The following is an 8389-nucleotide window of genomic DNA, read 5'->3' on the forward strand; positions in this document are numbered from 1 at the left end:
ATGAGGTACAGGCCTGATTGCAGATTGCAGTGAAGTATATTTTACAGTACGTTTAGATTTTTTAGAAATTCCAGACACACTTGTCAAACAAAAGTAACAATCGGTTATATGATCCTTTGGTTCACGCCAAACCATAGGTTCACCAAATGGCAAAGCCTTCCGTTTACCTTTCAGCCATACTCTTAAATATGCAGAACAATTAGTGCTTACTTCATGAGGAGCCCACATCTTATGCTGATCACCAGTTTTACACTGAAAGTACAAATGATATCCTTTCTTAATTAAAGGTGTAATGTTTTTTGTATTTGATTTTACGGTAAACTTACCACATACACAACAAAAGGCATCATTTACATAATTTCGAGGCATTATGACACTGCACTATTAACAAACTTAAGACAGCAATAATACTGAACAAAATTAATTCATTGATAAATTCAGTGCTTAATACAAACACCACAGCTGTGTTTTCAGCTACATGTCTTGACCTATACAGACATGATAAATCTTGTCCGTGAAGGTTCACTCTTCAGTATTAGATATGAAGTCATAAAATGTGACTCTATGATTTAATTCTTTGTGTAGTATTATTTATTATAGCTTACAAATTATGTTAACAAAGTTAAACGATAAAAAATAAGCTAACCAAAAAAAATATAGGAGCTTAAAATGTTAACTTGTTGAAAGATGAAAAAAACTCTTTAATTAAAATTACAAAATTTTTCAAAAATGGTGGGTGATAAAAATGTTTTGAGTTCATATTTGTTTTCAGCATAAAAAATCAGATTGAAATCATGTATCGCACTAATAAATATAAAAATGATACTTATTAGTGTAATTATATAATTTTCACACGTATCCAGCAATGGGATTCAGTTTTATGAATCTTGACTTCAATTCTGCACAGGGTTATCTATGATTAATAAAACAGTATCGTTTTGTTAGTACCACCTTTTAACTAGTTCAAAGAACTGGAAATATGTATTAATGCTGTATCAAAATTTCTGATTGGAAGCATATTTATATTGAATGGAGTAGGTATCTAAATCTGTAGTTTTTTTACTATTTGTTAACAGACTTTTCTACTACTCTATAATGAATTGGACAATCCCAAGACACTTGGGCCTAAAAACGTCTAAAGTCAGTATTTGGACATGTGGAACAGAAGTCCAGAAAATGGGATATACGAGTACAAATTATTGGTGAAAAATAAATTCGGATTGAAATATACTGTTACAGTTGATATTAACTTACCAAATATGCCAACATATTTGTATTAAAATGTATACTGAATGTACTTAATTCAATTATTTAAAAAATATATATATATATATATATATATATATATCGCTAATTTTATTTTTCTATAAAATTGTATTGTTAAAATATAATTTAATACAAATATTTCTTTAAATTTTCAAAATACAAGTTATGTATGTGCTGATGTGTTTTTAATCTCTTACTGGTTATGATCATTGCTATTTTTTTGAAATAGCTTGGCCATTGTGGTATCATTTTGGAAGTAACTGTTTTGTGTCAGAACTCTATAACCATTATGGACACATCACCTTTCTTTTTCCTGTTTAGCCTCCGAGAATTACTGTTCAGATATTACTTCAGAGGATGAATGGGGATGATACATATGAGTGCAAATGAAGTGTAGTCTTGTACTAACTCAGTTCGACCATTCCTGAGGTATGTGGTTAATTGAAATCCAACCTCTAAAAAACACTGGTATCCACGATCTAGTATTCAAATCCGTATAAAAGTAACTGATTTTACTAGGCCTGTTATTTATGGATACAGCACCTAACAAAAACAAATATTTGTCATTCAGAGAAAAAAACCAAATATTTGTCATTCAGAGAACAAAAAAAAATATTCAAACTGAAGACATTACCTAAAACAATACTTTTGCCATTTAATATATAAATAAAAAGGTTTTTTCTAAAAAAAATCCATACTTTTATGGCCTAAATTTTTTTTCTAGGATTTCCATGTAGTCATAATCAAAGCTAATGTCAGACCCTTGAGAGAAAATTTAGAATATTACTGTTTGCTGTAAGTTTTTATTCTGTGGAGATATATGAATGCAATTCCTTTGATAGCAATTAGGTTTTCAGTGCATCTTGTTAACACTGTTTATTAAAAAGTAAAGTTTTTAGCAGTAGTAACTCATGTATAGGCATTATGAAACTGCAACATCACCTATTTCCACTTGATATTATCAATAATGTTTAATATGAGTCCTTTTTTCTTTAATTCTTTCTTTATACTTGTACAATATATAATCATTAATCTTAATGTCAGTAGCCTTCCCCCAGTTTATGAAAAAGATACAAAAATCTTTTTACGGAACAGTGCGCTTCACAGTTCCAGCAGCATGGTGTTTGGCTGTTACATGCATGCACACATAGGAAGCTGCACGTGAAGCTGCGAGGAGAGAGAGCGAGAGCAAAGTCCCTCCTGCAGTTCCGACCCTGGCATGCTGGTGGAAGTTAGTTTTTTTTTTTACTCCATGTGTGTTGTGCTTAAAAACAGTGGTACCGTATTCTTGAATGTGATAAAGCATAAAATTAGTTTACTATCCTGCTTCCAGCTATTCTATTTAATTCATTTTTTTCTGTTCTTTTATTTTACTGAAACTTTAACCATGGCCTTAAAAAAAATTTGTGGAGTAGCATCCCCTCTAAATTTAGCTATGAGTCACCACTGATAATTAGTCTGCTAACAAAAGAAAGCACCTGAGTTTTAAATCAAGTAAATAGTTAAAAAAGAAAAAAAAAACATAATAAATATTAAATTAAAGACCTTTTATTTTATAAAAATTTCTTATGCAAAACTCTCCAAATGCATCATTTTCTTTTAAAATCACTTTGATTTTTTTACCCATTTTTTTTTTCAATTTCAGGTTTCATAACACTAATTCAGAATGTACCACCAACATACCTGTATGGGTTGTTAGAAAGGAGAGAAATAAATGAAACCGAAATTCATCTAAAAAAACTTAAGTTTACATTGTGCTGGTATTAGTACTTGTGAAGTGGTCATTGCACGATGATAAAAATATTAAATGCTATTTTTATTTCAGTGTATCTAAAAATATAATTTTACTTTCTTTGTAATTAATCATTTCCATTTAATATACTTCTAGTATAAAATATGATTTTAAGCTGATTTATTTTTTACAGTAACTTAATATTTAGTTGAAGTGTCTATAAAAATGTAATCATTATTTATTACATTTATATTTGAAGTATTGGATTAAACTGACCAAAAAATGAATTTCACTTTATCAGATGTTATTATATATTACGTAATATATTATTTATTATATTGATATTTTATATACTAATACTACAAACACATCATTATAATGAAATTTTATCATGTAAAAACACAATAAAAACACTATAAAGACATTTTGTAACTAATATTATATTTTGAAAATTAAATATTAATTTTTAATTATGATTAAAAACTCCAGCAAGTTCACTGTTGAAACAAAGCAAAGCAACATTTCTGTGCAAACAAAGTGAAAAGAAAAGTAAAGAATTGAAACCAATGTGTACAGAAAGCTACTGATACATAATACTATTTGATGTGTTTTCAGACACCATCAGTTGTACATAGTAAATACATCACCTGACTTAATTGATAAACCCATAATTTACACCTGAGATAATAAAGAGAAATTGAAAATACCAGGTTTATTCAGAAAGTTCTTAGTCTGAAATACAGATAGCGCAAGTAAGACCACAAATGACTATGGTATTTGTTAAGTATTTGAAAGTTCATTTACGTGGGTTAAGTTGCTTGTTTGTGGCATTTCAGTAAAGGAAAGAAGTTCTAACATTTTCTAAAATGAAAAAAATGAAGTTTGAGCTGTTATAAAGTACTTTGTTTTAAAAGGTTTAACCCTAACAAACATAAAAAGTTACATTTTACTTTAAAGCCCAAAACTACTTTGACTTAGAAAATCAACACAAAATCACAAAAATATAAATGACACCATAAATGAAGGGTTATGAGCTTGCTGACACTGCAAACATATTGATAGACTACATCCAGTACATGACTTTACAGTGTTTTGGGTATGGAAAAGCTTTCTGATCGATGGGTGCAGTTGGCCAAAAAGGTCAACTGTTCAGTCAGGTTTAACTGAACACTTCTCAAAGGTATTTTTACTTATTTAAACATGTTTATGTGAGTTTCTTTGATGTTTTATAACAGAAGATGAAACATGAATTCACCATTATATGCCAGAGAACAAACAACAGACCAAGTAGTAGGTGGGAGAAGGTGAAAGTACACGTAAGAAAACAAAAATGTTTCAATTTGTAGGAAAAATCATGGTGGCCATTTTTTTTGGATTCTCATGGTGTTTCATAGGCTACCTTGATAAAGGTAGAACCATCACCAAGGAGTATACACTTCACTAGTGGACCAATTAATGAGTGCTTATTCAAGCTCAATGTCCACATCTAGCCAAATGGAAATGGTCTTTCACCACAATAACATACCTCCACACATGTCTCAGGTGTGCAAAACTTGATGGCCTATACTTCAAAGTGCTTGCTCAACTACCACATTTAGCTTCCACCAATTGGTCTTCTTCTTTCCAAACCTGAAGAAACAGTTTGCTTCATCGATGGCATCCTGACAGGGGTTAAACTGATGACTGTGTTGTGTTATCAAGTTTAGAGAGTCTAAAAGGTGACCTCTGGAAATGCTCATCACAGCTGTGAATGGAAGCAGTGGTGTGACTAGTTGGATCATCACAAGGAGGGTTCTTACCCTACAGGAGTCAGAATAGACAAACAATCACTTCAAATGTTGAGGTCAAAGCTGAGACAGTTGCTTATTTTGCAGAGTCGGACAAATCGCATTATACTGAGAGTATTAAAATAGTGGATAGTCATTGATCTAAATGTATCGAATTGTAATGTGACAGTGAAAAATTTTTTTAAATTTCAAAATCTCGTTCTTTCTTTTTCAGACCAAGAACTTTCTGTATGACCCTTATAGATTAAAATATAATATTAATTTAATTTATAACAACTTAGAAAAAATGGATACAATGATTCTTTTAAAGACAAAATTTATAATAATTAAATAAATGTAAAAACAATATTTCTAGCTATGACTGAAATTAAATGAAAGAAGGTAAGTTACAAATAAACCAACAGAAATTTAGAAGACATGTTATGCAATTATAAAGGAAACATTTTACTTTGACATACACTTTATAAAATTTCTTAATCAATAAATTCAAAAGAAAATTTAATGTAACTACATATTTAATGTTAAAACAATCATTTCTTACAATACCGAATGAACATTTAAACTCTTTGAAGTAAAAGTAGCATAGAAACATCCAATGTGGGAGAATATTTATTGAAAAATGAACATACAACTGCAAGGTATTAAGATATTTTACAAATACTGGAAATTTGCAACAAAGATAAAATAATAATATAATTACATAAACCGCAAGAGAAAATGATGATGACTTGCTAAAGTTGGCATTACTAACAACATAAATTATATAAAAGAATGTTTTAAATATAACTTTCACTCTTCTGATAACCAGGAATAACATAACCAGGAATAAGTTTTAATCTGTAGGTATAAATTATTCATAATTGTGTATAATATTTTCTCTGAAACTGAGTTCAAACAGTCAATGATGATAACTGTCTCTCAATAGGCGAAATCATTTTATATCATTGGAATTGAAAATGTTACAAAAAACAGTAAATGTGGAACAATATGTAATTTTTAGAGGGTATTAAAATTGTGTTACTAACTTGCCTATATCGTTTCCAAATTTCCCATACAGTTATACTAGACAGCTTTATTTTCTTTAAACAGTAATCTCTACTTTTATGGCATTTTTACATAATTTACAGAATTTTAAGAATTTTTGTTTGTTATTTCTCCCTAAATGCAATAACAGTTTACAAAATACAACTGATAAAATGATAATGAAATCCATTATTTTATTGCTTTAGTATAAAGAATCTTCATATTTTTTTAACACCATTAATTATCTTCAATCTTTTCCTTCGGAACAAAGTATTGATGTGGTGAATGTTTTTACAACTGATTTGGAGAGAAAGTCCAATATCAATTAACTTATTTACCTTTGTTTATTCTGTCTGGCACCTTGTAACACCTGCTGATAGTCGATAATGAAATTAATTTTCTTTTGTAGCATGCGAAAAAATAACTTACCTGACCAGGACTTGAACCCAGAACTTCCAGATTAAAGGCAGACATCGTCTTTCATCAGATGTTCACAGATGGCATTGATATTTTAATGCAAATTTTGTTTTACTGATCATTGTATCACTAGTTTTTTTAAGATCTGTAATTCTGATGTAGGAATAATTTGTTTTTCTGCTTTGTTTCAATGTTATTGTTCCATGAAATACTTTTATGTTTTGTGTTGTGTATTGAACTCACTTTTACCTTCTACAGGTAGGTAGTTCAGTTTCTTTGTTTACTTGGTCCTTTCAGTTTTACTTAAACTCTGTGAGATATGTTTTGTTTTGAGTTCATTAAATAGTAGTACACCGATGGGAATGTCACTCGTGGCATTCATATCGGTGCCATTCTTTCTGAGACGGACTGGAATAAGTCAAAAGCCGAGGTTTTGAAGATGACCTCCGATAAAGCCCGTAAGGGCTCAAAATGGAGGAGGTGGTGGAGGTATCTTCCCCTGGGGGTCAGGATGTCCTCAATTAAAGCGAATTAGATTTAATCATAATATTAAGATATTATTTAATTTAGTCTTTCCATGTATATATTATGATAAAAAATCATATGGTATATTAAAAAAATTTAATTATTATTATGTATTATTACATAATGTAATTATTATGTATTAATTATTAATACAATTATTACATACAATTATTAATATGTTGTAATTATTACATGTATTATTATGTATTATTATGTATTATTATGTATCGCTATTCGATTATGTATCGAAAATTACTATATTTTCTACATTTAGCAAACCCTGTAACTTGGAAACTATAGTATCTAGATAACTGAAATTTCATGTACATATCTAAAATGACAACTTTTTTATTGTTTTGTGGTCAAAAGAAATGTTTAAACATATCTGCCAACCTGATTTTCATATATACTACTGAACAATAGATCATTTTATAGGTTTAAAAAAAAAATTTTAATTTTTTGAAGAAAGCAAGGTTCTGTTTTTTTATGGTTATGACCCTATAATTTTTTCGTTAAAAAATATTTTGGAAATAAATGTGACATAACAATGTTAAACTTATTTTTATAACAGACTCATGAGAGACAAATGAAATTAACCAGTCTTAACAATTTTTCATTTAAACTCATTTTACATTTAATAAAAAAATTTTCTTTAAAAACTGAACAGATTCTAAAAAAATAAATGAATGTAAAAAAAAGATTACACTGATAATCAAAAAAATAGTTTTCCACTATGTCCGCAATACATTCTTTTGTAATTTGTACCTTGTGTACTTATAATTCATTTAAAATTTGGTGCTGACTTCAAAAAATAAGTTTTAAAAGTTCTGTTGAGGGTGTAATGGAAATACAACTTTTTCAGTACAATTTTTTATTTATTTTATTTGTTTTTTTTCTTGAGTCAGTTCAGTTTTTTATAAAATAGGGTTTTATTTTATTATTTTTAGTTTTGTAACTTAGTTTTGAAACTTCATCGAAGCTGAAATATGGTCTACAAAACAGGCTGCTCGTAAGAAAAAGAATGTTCTCTTGAAACAAAAAAGAACATTTTTTCCAATTGAAAAAAGTATAAAATGCAATTTTTACTGCAAAATTGTATTTTGCTGTAATTAAGCAATGGAACAGGACCACCATTTTCACTCATCTACTGTTTAAAAAAAGAATCATTCAAATTGGACATTTTGATCAATGTTATGGCTGACAAACATAAAAAATCTACCTAGATTGCAATTTTTCACCTAATACTTTTTTTAATAATCTAGCATCATTTGGTAATGGTGTGAGATCACTGAGAAATTATCTCGTATTGTTTAAAAAAAATTTATCAAACTGCATGGTGAAAAGACTGCTCATTAGAGAAAATAATTTTCTTTTGAAACAAAACAGGTTTGTGTTTTGCCAATTACTTTTTTCAATTAGGTGTATCATCATATACTCACGTTTTTGTTGAATATACTGGATCAAGAAATATATTTTATTAAAATCTAATTGTATTGTTTGGGAAATAAAATGTATAGTTATAAGAAAGTATACTATTTCTTCTGCATTAAATTCTTTATCAAACCGGTAAAAAGTTGTGGGCAAACAGTATAAATTGAGAACCTCCTTTATTGAAGTTGGTTAAAAAATAAATTATCAT

This window comes from Lycorma delicatula, chromosome 3 (assembly GCF_047948215.1).
Source record: "Lycorma delicatula isolate Av1 chromosome 3, ASM4794821v1, whole genome shotgun sequence".
NCBI lineage: Eukaryota > Metazoa > Arthropoda > Insecta > Hemiptera > Fulgoridae > Lycorma > Lycorma delicatula.